Source organism: Giraffa tippelskirchi, chromosome 7, assembly GCF_054371585.1.
Source record: "Giraffa tippelskirchi isolate mGirTip1 chromosome 7, T2T-mGirTip1v1.2.pri, whole genome shotgun sequence".
Lineage (NCBI taxonomy): Eukaryota > Metazoa > Chordata > Mammalia > Artiodactyla > Giraffidae > Giraffa > Giraffa tippelskirchi.
In genome coordinates this window covers 159652081-159663679 of record NC_137281.1, presented here as the reverse complement: position 1 = coordinate 159663679, position 11599 = coordinate 159652081, and the positions used below count along the sequence as shown (strand labels likewise).

The window sequence follows — 11599 nt, the reverse complement described above, 5'->3', positions numbered from 1 at the left end:
AGAACTAGAACAAATCATCTCACAATTTGTATGGAAATATAAGAAACCTCGAATAGCCAAAGCAATCTTGAGGAAGAAGAATGGAACTGGAGGAATCAACCTGCCTGACTTCAGACTCTACTACAAAGCCACAGTCATCAAGACAGTATGGTACTGGCACAAAGATAGAAATATAGATCAATGGAACAAAATAGAAAGCCCAGAGATAAACCCACGCACATATGGACACCTTATCTTCGACAAAGGAGGCAAGAATATACAATGGAGAAAAGACAACCTCTTTAACAAGTGGTGCTGGGAAAACTGGTCAACCACTTGTAAAAGAATGAAACTAGAACACTTCCTAACACCGTACACAAAAATAAACTCAAAATGGATTAAAGATCTAAACGTAAGACCAGAAACAATAAAACTCCTAGAGGAAAACATAGGCAAAACACTCTCCGACATAAATCACAGCAGGATCCTCCATGACCCACCTCCCAGAATATTGGAAATAAAAGCAAAAATAAACAAATGGGACCTAATTAAAATTAAAAGCTTTTGCACAACAAAGGAAACTATAAACAAGGTGAAAAGACAGCCTTCAGAATGGGAGAAAATAATAGCAAATGAAGCAACAGACAAACAATTAATCTCCAAAATATACAAGCAACTTCTGCAGCTGAATTCCCGAAAAATAAATGACCCAATCAAAAAATGGGCCAAAGAACTAAACAGACATTTTCTCCAAAGAAGACATACAGATGGCTAACAAACACATGAAAAGATGCTCAACATCACTCATTATTAGAGAAATGCAAATCAAAACCACAATGAGGTATCATTTCACACCAGTCAGAATGGCTGCTATCCAAAAGTCTACAAGCAATAAATGCTGGAGAGGGTGTGGAGAAAAGGGAACCCTCTTACACTGTTGGTGGGAATGCAAACTAGTACAGCCACTATGGAGAACAGTGTGGAGATTCCTTAAAAAACTGGGAATAGAACTGCCATATGACCCAGCAATCCCACTGCTGGGCATATACACCGAGGAAACCAGAATTGAAAGAGACGCGTGTACCCCAATGTTCATCGCAGCACTGTTTACAATAGCCAGGACATGGAAGCAACCTAGATGTCCATCAGCAGATGAATGGATAAGGAAGCTGTGGTACATATACACAATGGAATATTACTCAGCCATTAAAAAAAATACATTTGAACCGGTTCTACTGAGGTGGATGAAACTGGAGCCCATTATACAGAGTGAAGTAAGCCAGAAAGAAAAACAACAATACAGTATACTAATGCATATATATGGAATCTGAAAGATGGTAACGATAACCCTATATGCGGGACAGAATGAGAGACACAGATGCATGGAACAATTTTATGGACTCTGAGGGAGAAGGTGAGGGTGGGACGTTCTGGGAGAATGGCATTGAGACATGTGTATTGTCATATGTGAAACAGAGCACCATTCCATGTTCGATGCATGTGACAAGGGCTCGGGGCCGGGGCAGTGGGATGATCCAGAGGGATGGGAGGGGGAGGGAGGTGGGTGGGGGGTTCGGGAAGGGGAACACATGTAAACCCATGGCTGATTCTTGTCAATGTATGGCAAAAACTATTACAATATTGTAAAGTAATTAGCCCCCAAGTAAAATAAATAAATTTATAAAAAAAAAAAAAAAAAAAAGAAAATATTTTCACAATTATGACTGAATTTTTCCAATCTGTGTTCAGATCAGACGGCTAGACTCTAAGAAAATATAAGGTTCCTAATCAAGGGAGGAGAAAAACCTGAACATGTTTAAAATCATCTGTGGAGGAATTAAAACCTGAAGTGTAAGTCATGAATTTTATGCGTTGTCTTCTTTGCTACTAATTAGCTTTCTCTCACTTGTTAAATGGAGAAGGCAATGGCACCCCACTCCAGTACTCTTGCCTGGAAAATCCCATGGATGGAGGAGCCTGGTAGGCTGCAGGCTATGGGGTCGCTGAGAACTTGTTAAACTTACAGTATCTTCTTGGTAGGGTCTGTCACAGGGCTCTGCACACATCTGAAGCTTAGAAAACACTGATCAAGAATGAAAAGTTTGCAATCTGTGGGCCTGGGTGTGTCTGAGAATCCAAAACATCCTGCTTGTCACCCTCTCTGGGAAGCCTTTCTGATTTTCCATGCAGAACTGAATTTTTCTTCTCTGCTTTCATATCACTAATCTTTTATCTCTCTAATCACCCTGGAGTCCAACACCAATGAAACACTTAATAAATACTCCATTAAAGTGATGCAAAAATGAATACAATGTAAATTGTACAAAAAAAAAAATCTGTCAGAATTGGGACGGGCTTTAGAACTCACCTAGGTAATGTTTCCCATAATGCAGTCATTTGCATCTCTCATGACAAGTTTTGGCATACTATTAATTCTCACAGGCTTCTTGAAATTAGCCTTTCTACTATTTAAACACGTTTATATTTTAAGAAAAATGTGTATATAGTCATAAACGGAAAGCCAGCAAGGCATTAGTAAAGCAATTGTCACCCTCCAAATACCAGTGAACATTCAATATTATCCTTAAAATCTAGTTGGGTGTTATTGGGTGAATTGTATCCCCCTTTCCAAGTTCTTATGTTGAAGGCTTAATCCCCTAGCACTTCAGAATGTGATTGTATTTTGAGCAGAACTCTAGAGGTAACTCTAGATCTTCCCTGGTGGCTCAGAGGGGAAAGCGTCTGCCTACAACGCGGGAGACCCGGGTTCAATCCCTGGGTGGGGAAGATCCCCTGGAGGAAGGCATGCCAACCCACCCCAGTATTCTTGCCTGGAGAGTCGCATGGACAGAGGAGCCTGGTGGGCTGCAGTCCATGGGGTCACACAGAGTGGGACACGACTGAGTGACTAACAGTCTATGGTGTTTTGCTATGACAGCACAAGCTGACTAATATGCTGGGTATTACTGCCAGCTAACGATGCTGAGCCCGTAGTCTGCCATCATTTAGCTGAGAACTGAGATTATAAGAGTCAGGAGACTATTAAAGGCCTACCAGCCACAGCAGAGACTTTCTCCTTGACAACAAATGAGGAGAAGGAAGTAGAATTCAAAAGGAAATGACTTTTTCACTGTAAAATTTAGATCGGTCAGGCTGGAATATGCAGTACCTTTTTAAAATTCTCCATGTCTTGGTATGCGCTTTGCTAAGTCGCTTCAGTCGTGCCCAGCTCTCTGCGACCCCATGGACTGTGGCCCGCCAGGCTCCTCTGTCCGTGTGATTCTCGAGGCGAGACTAGAGGAGTGGGTTGCCATGCCCTCCTCCAGGGAATCTCCCCGACCCAGGGACTGACCCCGCGTCTCTCTGTCGCCTGCATTGGCAGGAGGGCTCTTTACCACTAGCGCCGCCGGGGAAGCCCAGAGTCCTGGCACAAGGAAAGCTCACTTGTCCCTCATGCTCCACGTCCCACCCGGGTCTGCAGGGGCCCTGCTCCACCCGGCCACTCGGGGTCTCAGGCGGATGAAGGCCCTGCCCTTCTGAGCTGCCTCCCCTGCATAGGCAGTGGCCTCCGTCACCACACGTGGGGAGGAGAGTTTGGAGAATTGTGTGTGGGGGGGGTCCCACGTCTCAGACCGGAAGCAGTACACCCCTCATTCCTGCTCGCATCTCATTGGCCAGGGCTAGTCACATGGCCCCATCAGCCGGAGAGCAGGGGAAAAGTCAGCAAGAAAATACATTCTTTAGAGTGTGTTTCTGTCTCTCCGACAAGGTCTTCCGCTACTTCATGTCATCTTCCTGTCCTTAAAAAGTCATCCTGAGTATATCTCAAGGATGCATCCCATGCTTTGGGAGAAAAAAAAAAATTAGAAGATCTGGGCCAATCTCTTCATTGCATAACTGCAGCCCACAATGTAAAGCTAATTTTCTATTCCATACTTTTCAGCAAAGAACTGATGCTTTTGAACTGTGGTGCTGGAGAAGACCCTTGAGAGTCCCTTGGACAGCAAGGAGATCAAACCAGTCCATCCTAATGGAGATCAACTCTGAATATTCTTTGGAAGGACTGATGCTGCAGCTCTAATACTTTGGCCACCTGATGCAGAGAGCTGACATTGGAAAAGATCCTGACACTGGGAAAGATTAAACGTAGGAGAAGAGGGTGACAGAGGGTGAGACGGTTGGATGGCATCACTGACTCGATGGACATGAATTTAAGCAAGCTCTGGGAGATAGTGAAGGACAGGGAAGCATGGTGTGCTGCGCTCCATGGGGTCATGAAGATTCAGACACGACTGAGAGATTGAACAACAGCAACACTTCCCTAGTGCTGGATTTGAGGCCAGATCTCTGGTCTCTTGAGTCCTATACTTAACTCTCTTTCCACTCAACCCTATGAACACAACTGGTAGCAACTGGAATAATTTGTATATCTATTTTTGGTGCAAGAGACTTTCATCGTTCCAGTAAGATCACAACAGGAAACAGTCTAAAGACTGATATTGCTATTGAAGAACTGGAGAGAAACCTACCCATTTACCGTTTCCACCGGAACACGCGGAGACCATTCCCACTCATATTTAAGACGAATACATCTGTGGAATCAATGAAAACGTATGATTGCTCAGTGTTGTCTGGTTAGCATCCAATTACGTACAGTGTATTTATTTTAAATTTAGAAGACACACACAAGAGATTTCCAGGAACAAAATGAGAAGAAATTGGCAGCGCGCTGAATGGAAAAAAATTAATGACGTGAATTATACAGCCTGCGAATCGAAGCCGACGAGCAGGGGCTGGCGGGGGAGAGAGGTGGGTGCCGTTGTTCATGCCGCGTTCCGCCTGCGGTCCTGATCAGGGCTGAAGAGCGGTCACCCTCCAGGCAGCCATCACATCCTGTATCTTTACAGCAAGGCCGGGCTTTGCGGGTCACACACGTGTTCCGATTTCAGGAGTAGAAAAGCAACGCCCCCAAACAGACTTCAGCAGCCAACTGCCTTTTAGAAAATAGATCCAACCTTTTTTTTTTTTAATCTGGCCATGCAGCGTGTTGGATCTCAGCTCTCCGCCTAGGGATGGAAATCACAGCCCCTGTGACCCAGCGTTGGACGTGAGGAGGAGTCTTCACCGCTGGACCACCAGGGGAGTCCCTAGGTTCAACTCATAAGTTTAAGCTTGATCACTTTGTCAGCTCAACGGGGCCAGAGGGAGGTGGGGAGGGAGGAGAGGTGAAGGAAAGGAACGAGGACTGCGCTGCGGACACCTGCGCTGAGGACTGAGTTCCCACTCTGCAAAGCACCTAGTACTATCTGTTCAGGACCTTCACGTGCCTTGTGCCGTTCGTCCCTCAAGATTACCAGTCATTTTAGAGGCAAAGAGACTGAGGTCAGAAGCGGCTGACTACCTTGTCCCAGGTTGAAGGTATCCCCTCCAGATTCATGTGTGGAATTCCTGGTCACCTGGAGAAGGAAATGGCAACCCACTCCAGTCTTCTTGCCTGGAGAATCCCATGGACAGAGGAGCCTGGTGGGCTGCAGTCCATGGGGTCACAAAGAGTCGGACACAACTGAGTGACTAACACTTAACACTTTAGTCTGTGACCTCACTTGAGAAGAAGGACGTTGAAGATACAGCTTGTTAAGCTGGGGTCATACTAGAGTGAGTTGGGCCCCAAGTGCAACACGACTGCTGTCTTTTCTTTTTTTTTCCTTTTTCTTCATCTATTTGGCTGCACTGGGTCTTAGCGGCAGCATGTGGGATCTAGTTCCCTGACCAGGGACTGAACCCAGTCCTTGCTTTGAGAGTGTGGCATCTTAGCCGCTGGACCACCAGGGAAGCCCCACAACTGGTGCCTTAATGAAGAGGGAGAATCGGGACATGGACACACACTCAGTGAGGACGCTGAGTGCCCGCGGAGATGGGGACTGTGGTGATGCTCCCACAAACCAAGAAACGTCCCAGAGGATGGTGGGAGGCCTGAGACAGATTGTCCCTCAAGGCCCTCGAAGGATCTAAGCCAGCTGGCACCCTGATCTCTGACTTCTAACCTCCAGCACCGTGAGACAAGGCTATGGTGTAATCCCCCCAGGCTGGGGTGCGTTGTTCTGGCAGCCCCAGCAGAAGAACACCACAGGGTTATGAGGCAGAGGGCGGCCACGTTCCTCGGAGTCTAAGTCTTGACGGAGAGTGCAGGGCCCATTTCTAGGCACCTCCCTGGGCCCCTGCCACCTCCCTGGCCCACAGTGTGCCCAACATGCCAGCGTTCCTCCTCGCTTTACAGCAGGTGGAGGCTGAGGCCCAGAGGGCTCCCTGTCCTGTCCCAGGCTGCGTGGCAGGGGGCTTGGGGAGGCAGCAGGTCCTCCTGGGCTTCTCCCTGCCCTGTATCATGATGCTTCCCTTCATCACTCACCTTGCAGAGTGTTCTCAGCCAGCTTCTCACAATGCTGGTAAACCGGGAGCAGAAAGCAGCAAATGAATGTTCCTGGCCTGGAAATGCCGGAAGCCCTTTCAAGAGGAGAAGGATCGGGGTCCTGTCTGGCTGTGACGTCAGCCCTGAGAGGTAATCTCAGAGCCTCACTGAGTTGGACAAAGGGGCTGCAGGCTGGCCATCCCTTCTTGGCCTGGCTGACCCGTCAGGGGATGGGGGAAGAGTGGACAGCGCCTCCCTGTCCACTGCCCTGGCCACCAAGTTGAGGCTTGCCACGGATGGGGTGTCACAAGCCTTCCCTTTTGGGAGCCCTCGTGACAGGTATATATATGTTATGTGTATTCCTATATACATGAGCGAGAAAGGCACCCATCCTGGTGCACAGCTCAGGGACCTCTCCCGCTGCACGTCCCTGAGTGCCCGGCACCCAGAGGCGGACCACGCCCCCTCACCATCCCCTCCAGGGGAAACCTGCTCCTGCCTGCTCACAGCATCTGTTTATTTCACCCCTCTGTGTACTTTATGTAAATAGGATCCTGTAGGCTCCCCTCCTTCGGGTCCGGTGGGACCTTTCATTCCCCATTTGGGAAACGCAGCCACATCTGGGTAGGTGGTCATGCAGAGCGCAAACCCTTCCTGGTTCTGACTCTGCCGCACTTTATTCATCTCTTCTATTGTGGATGGACGTTTGAGCTGTTTCCAGCAGGGAGCAACAACCCAGCCTCTGCTTTTGTACCTGGGCTTTGCGAAAAGAGCCAGTTACTCTGCAGGAGATGCTGGATGCAAAGGAGAGCCATTCATTTGTTTAGGCTACATCTTGGAGGACTTACGCTGCGTCGGGCGTGTGGACAAGCCCTGGGACCTGACAGACAGCAAGGTCACCGTGACCCAGTGCTGACCATCTGTAAGGCAGATGGGGGTGTGGACAGACAAAACATAGAGAGAGGAGGGCTTGGTCAAGGGTGGAGAGGAGCCCAGTGAAGGAAGGACTTGAGAGGAAACACGCCAAGGGGGCTGGAGAGAGCCTGTCCACGGTCGAAGGAGGGGCTTGTCCAAAGCATGCATTTGCGAGGCTTGAACATGCCTGTTCCTGGGGTGGGGAGTGGGGTGAGATGGAGGGCAGAGGTAGACAGGGCAGGATTGATTTAGTAGGATTTAGAAGAGCCAAGGAGTCATTTCAGGACCCTTCTGCAAGACGACGAGGCTCTGTCCATCTGAAGTGACAAGCGGCAGGAAGTGCTCAGCCTTTCAGAAGTCCTTCTGGCTCCTGCACAGGGTCCCACTCTCCTGCAGGCAGACGGAGGAGGCGGCAGACCGTGGACCCAGCTCCAACCCCAGCCCTGCCGGCGCACGTGGGCCACAGGGCGAAGCCTGCAAAGTGATGGATTCCCAGAAACCAAGACCAAGGGTCCTGCCCAGGACACACTTGTGGAGGGAACCCCGAAGACTTCTCCTGCTCCCCCAGGCTGTTCGGTCTAGAAGCCGCCACAGTAAACTCCTGTCTGACCTCCCCTGTGTCTGTGTCTCCTCCCGTTCAGGACTCTGACCCTCCGCGGCCGTCTGCCCCCAAGTCGCGCGGCCTGGCTGCCCCGAGGCCGGAAGTCTGGATGTGGCCTCCAGGGAAAGAGGCAACTGCCGGCCCGTCTCCTCTGCCTTGCTCATTCTGCATTTTGGGGTGAGCTGTTTTTGTTTGATGTAAGCAGAGCAAATCCATCCATAGCAAAATCAGAGAAAATAGCTTGTTGATGTGTAAACCAGGATGTCACAAATAACCCTGTTTAATTATAGCAGGCTGAGTGCAGGAAGCCGGGAAGGGGTGCCAATGGAGGGGAATTCAGGATACCGATGCCGGTGTCCTAGAGGCCCACGGATGAGGTTTGGGGGAAGATGTGAGAGCCACGTGGATAAACATATGGTGCGTGAGTCAAGCTCAGCTGAGTGGAGGAATGGCTTTTGGAGCTAATGGGAGCTTGCTGTAAGAGTTACCAGACAGAAAAAATTAAATCACAGGTGAAAGGACAAAAAAATATGCCTGGAAATAATCAGTCTGGGAACACAGGAAATTTTGACTTTGTGAGTAATTGCTTTACAGAGACAACGCGTTCTTTCCCATGAAATACACTGATCTGGTAGAGGACAAAGGACATGGGGCATCAGAAGAAGAGACTTCTACCCACCCCACCGCACCCCACCGACCACTGCCTCCCCTTCCACTCCAGGAAAAACACAGAAGCCAGAGCTTCAGAAAAGCTGGAAGCCGCGTGGGGCAGCATTGAAGATCCTGGCTCTGGATCTGGGTTGGCCCGGGTTCAAGCTTGGGTGCAAGCTTCCCTTCTCCCTTATGTGAATGTGGGAGTTAGCTCACCATCGAGGGTCTCAGCTGGTGGTTAGGGGCTGGGGAGCACCAACTCAAGAGGCCTGGACAAGTTGCTCTTAGCTTGCCTATACCTGGCATGGAGGGAAATACCAGGGAATGAGACATAGGTATTAGGATGAGAAATGAATTCGAGCAATAGGGTGGTGGAGGGAATTCCATTCCAGCACACGCCAAGCCATCTCTTGCCTCTGCCTTATCTCCTGGTAGCTGCCCCATGTCCCCATTAAGCCTTTAAAAGAAATTGTTTTTTGATTATTTACTTAGCTGTGTGGGTCTTACTTGCAGCACGCAGGATTCTCAGTCTTCGCTGCTGGCACTCAGGATCTTTAGTTGCAGCAACAGGTGGGATCTAGTTCCCTGACCAGGGATCAAACCCAGACCCCCGTCACTGGGAGCACAGAGTCTTAGTCACTAGACCACCAGGAAGCCCCCTAATCCAGCCCTGTAAATACTCCATTGCTCCTCGGGGAGAGCCACACAGAGATGCTAACATGGGTGTACAGCTGACTTCTCTGGAGATGACAAAACAAAACACTCATCTTCAGAAATTTGAAAAAGGCTTTGAGGGAAGGAGATGCAGGTAGGACCATATTATAACTTTCCTGGGTTCAAGGTACATTTGCCTTCATGGGCCTTGTCTTCCATAAAAAAAAAAATTAAATGATATTGTATGATTGCATTGATATAAAGATGAGTATAATATAGCTCAGATTCATAATCATACATTAATAGCAACTTTAACTATTTTAACTCAGTTTTAAAAGAAATTAAAATATTTTTGTGGCCCATAGGCACAGTGCCTGTTACTAGGTGGGAGGTGGGGACACGGAAAGTAAATGCATTTTCTACCTGAGTGACGTTTTTGTGAAAAGAGGAAAATGTATCAAGCTTTGTATAAAGCTACCTGTATTTAAATAAAAGAGAACTCTCTGTTTGGGTAATTTCTATTCTGTTTTTGTTCCATGTTTAAAATGCACTTTCCTTCAGGAAATGATCATGAAATTACATAGTAATTGTATTTATCTTATTTTATTTAATGTACTATTAATCTGACAAGATAAAAACAGCTCTGGGTTCACAAATTACTTTCGTCTCCACGGGATCCTCCCTTGCTTTTTGTAACCACACTTTTCTGTGGAGCCTGGCCTCCCCCACGCTCAGTAATTCTGATTTGAGCGGGGCTGGCCACACCTACTTGTTTGCAGACTGGCCAATGGGAGTCAAACCTGGGATTCTGGCTGGTAATGTGAAAAGGAGGAGTTCTCTTCCTACTAAGGTTCTTGGCTATCGAGGCAATTATAAGTTTCCAGCTCCCAGACCCAACTGAGTGTTAAATGGCCACCAAGAGTGGAGCATCCCAGGGGAAAACAGAGCACAGAGAGAGAGAGAGAGAGAGAGAGAGATGGGCCCTGACACAATCATTTGAATACCCAGGTCCAGTTCGGCCTACAGTTAACTTAATAACCCTTGGGATTTAAGTTACAGGGATCAATAACACACTTTTTTTTTTTTTTTTGGCTCAAGTCTATTTTAATGTAGGGTTTTAGAAAGCTGAAACAAAAGGTTCTGTCTAATCCACTTGGCAACCTCAGAATTTCCTAAGTGGTTTATAAATGACCTATGAATGTCAGAGAATGCTTATTTTATGCCCAAGTGGAGTAAGAAAAGGTTGTTCTGAGGCATGGTCTACCAGCGTTTCCACGCAAATGACCTGGCTTCTGCAGCTGCCCTCCTCTCCCTTTTACTTAGTTTTTCAAAATTACTTTAGGACATTTCGGGCTTCCCCTGTGGCTCAGCTGGTAAAGAATCCGCCTGCAATGCAAGAGACCTGGGTTCGACCCATGGGTTAGGAAGATCCCCTGGAGAAGGGAAAAGGCAACCCACTCCAGCATTCTGGCCTGGAGAACTCCATGGACTCTATAGTCCATGGGGTTGCAAAGAGTCAAACATGACTGAGCGACTTCCACTTTCACTTAGGACATTCCTTCATCAGAAACAGGCTTTCTTCTTCTTTTTTTAAACACTCGGAACAGTGTTAAAGACAGATATGTATTAACGGCTGGAAAAGTTGTGCTTATATAATTTATTGCCCTGGGACATTGTGCCCTAGGTTGTGACTACGGTATTATGTAGATTATTGGAGATTTTGCTGTTGCTGTTTAGTCACTCAGTTGTGTCTGACTCTTTGTGACCCCATGGACTGTAGCCCACCAGGCTCCTCCATCCTTGAGATTTCCTAGGCAAGAATACTGAAGTGGGCTGCCATTTCCCTCTCCAGGGGACCTTCCCAACCCAGGGATCAAACTGTGGCTCCAGGCTTTCTTGACCGATATTCTTCTGAATCAAAAATCACCTCTTCTTGGTAATCAGGAATGTGTGGACCAGCCCTCCCTTCTGTGCTCTTTGATAAGCACGAAAAGAAAGTGGAGGATCAGCAAACACTGACAGTTGTGTGTAATGGGGGCAGATTCACTCACCACAGGCAGTGGTTCTCAAAGTATGGTCTCTGGACCACATCATCAGCATCACCTGGGAACTTGTTAGAAATGCAAATGCTTGGTCCCCATCCCAAACTCACTGAATCAGAAATTCTGAGGGTTGGGCCCAGCAGTCTCTATGTATACAAACCCTGAGAACCACTGGCTTAGGGGTTTCCTCTTACGCAGTTACTGAAGAAACAGCTGCTAGGTGATTAAAATCAAACCTGAGTTACTTTTGTAGAATCACTCTGGTTTTGAGCACTTGCTTTTTCACTTTGAGGGTAGGAGGAAGAAGGAGTCAAACTGTAATAGACTGACTAGTTTCTTTTTTTCCTTTAC

The 11599-nt window shown here is 47.7% G+C and overlaps 1 long non-coding RNA gene across 1 annotated transcript; it reads left to right on the top strand.

The window, feature by feature from the left end:
• The first annotated feature begins 3678 nt into the window (after positions 1-3678).
• Positions 3679-9436, top strand: LOC145513868 (uncharacterized). The gene is made up of 3 exons (XR_014059722.1): positions 3679-6535; positions 7942-8078; positions 8496-9436. It is a non-coding gene; the product is annotated as an uncharacterized LOC145513868 (long non-coding RNA).
• Positions 9437-11599: the final 2163 nt, after the last annotated feature.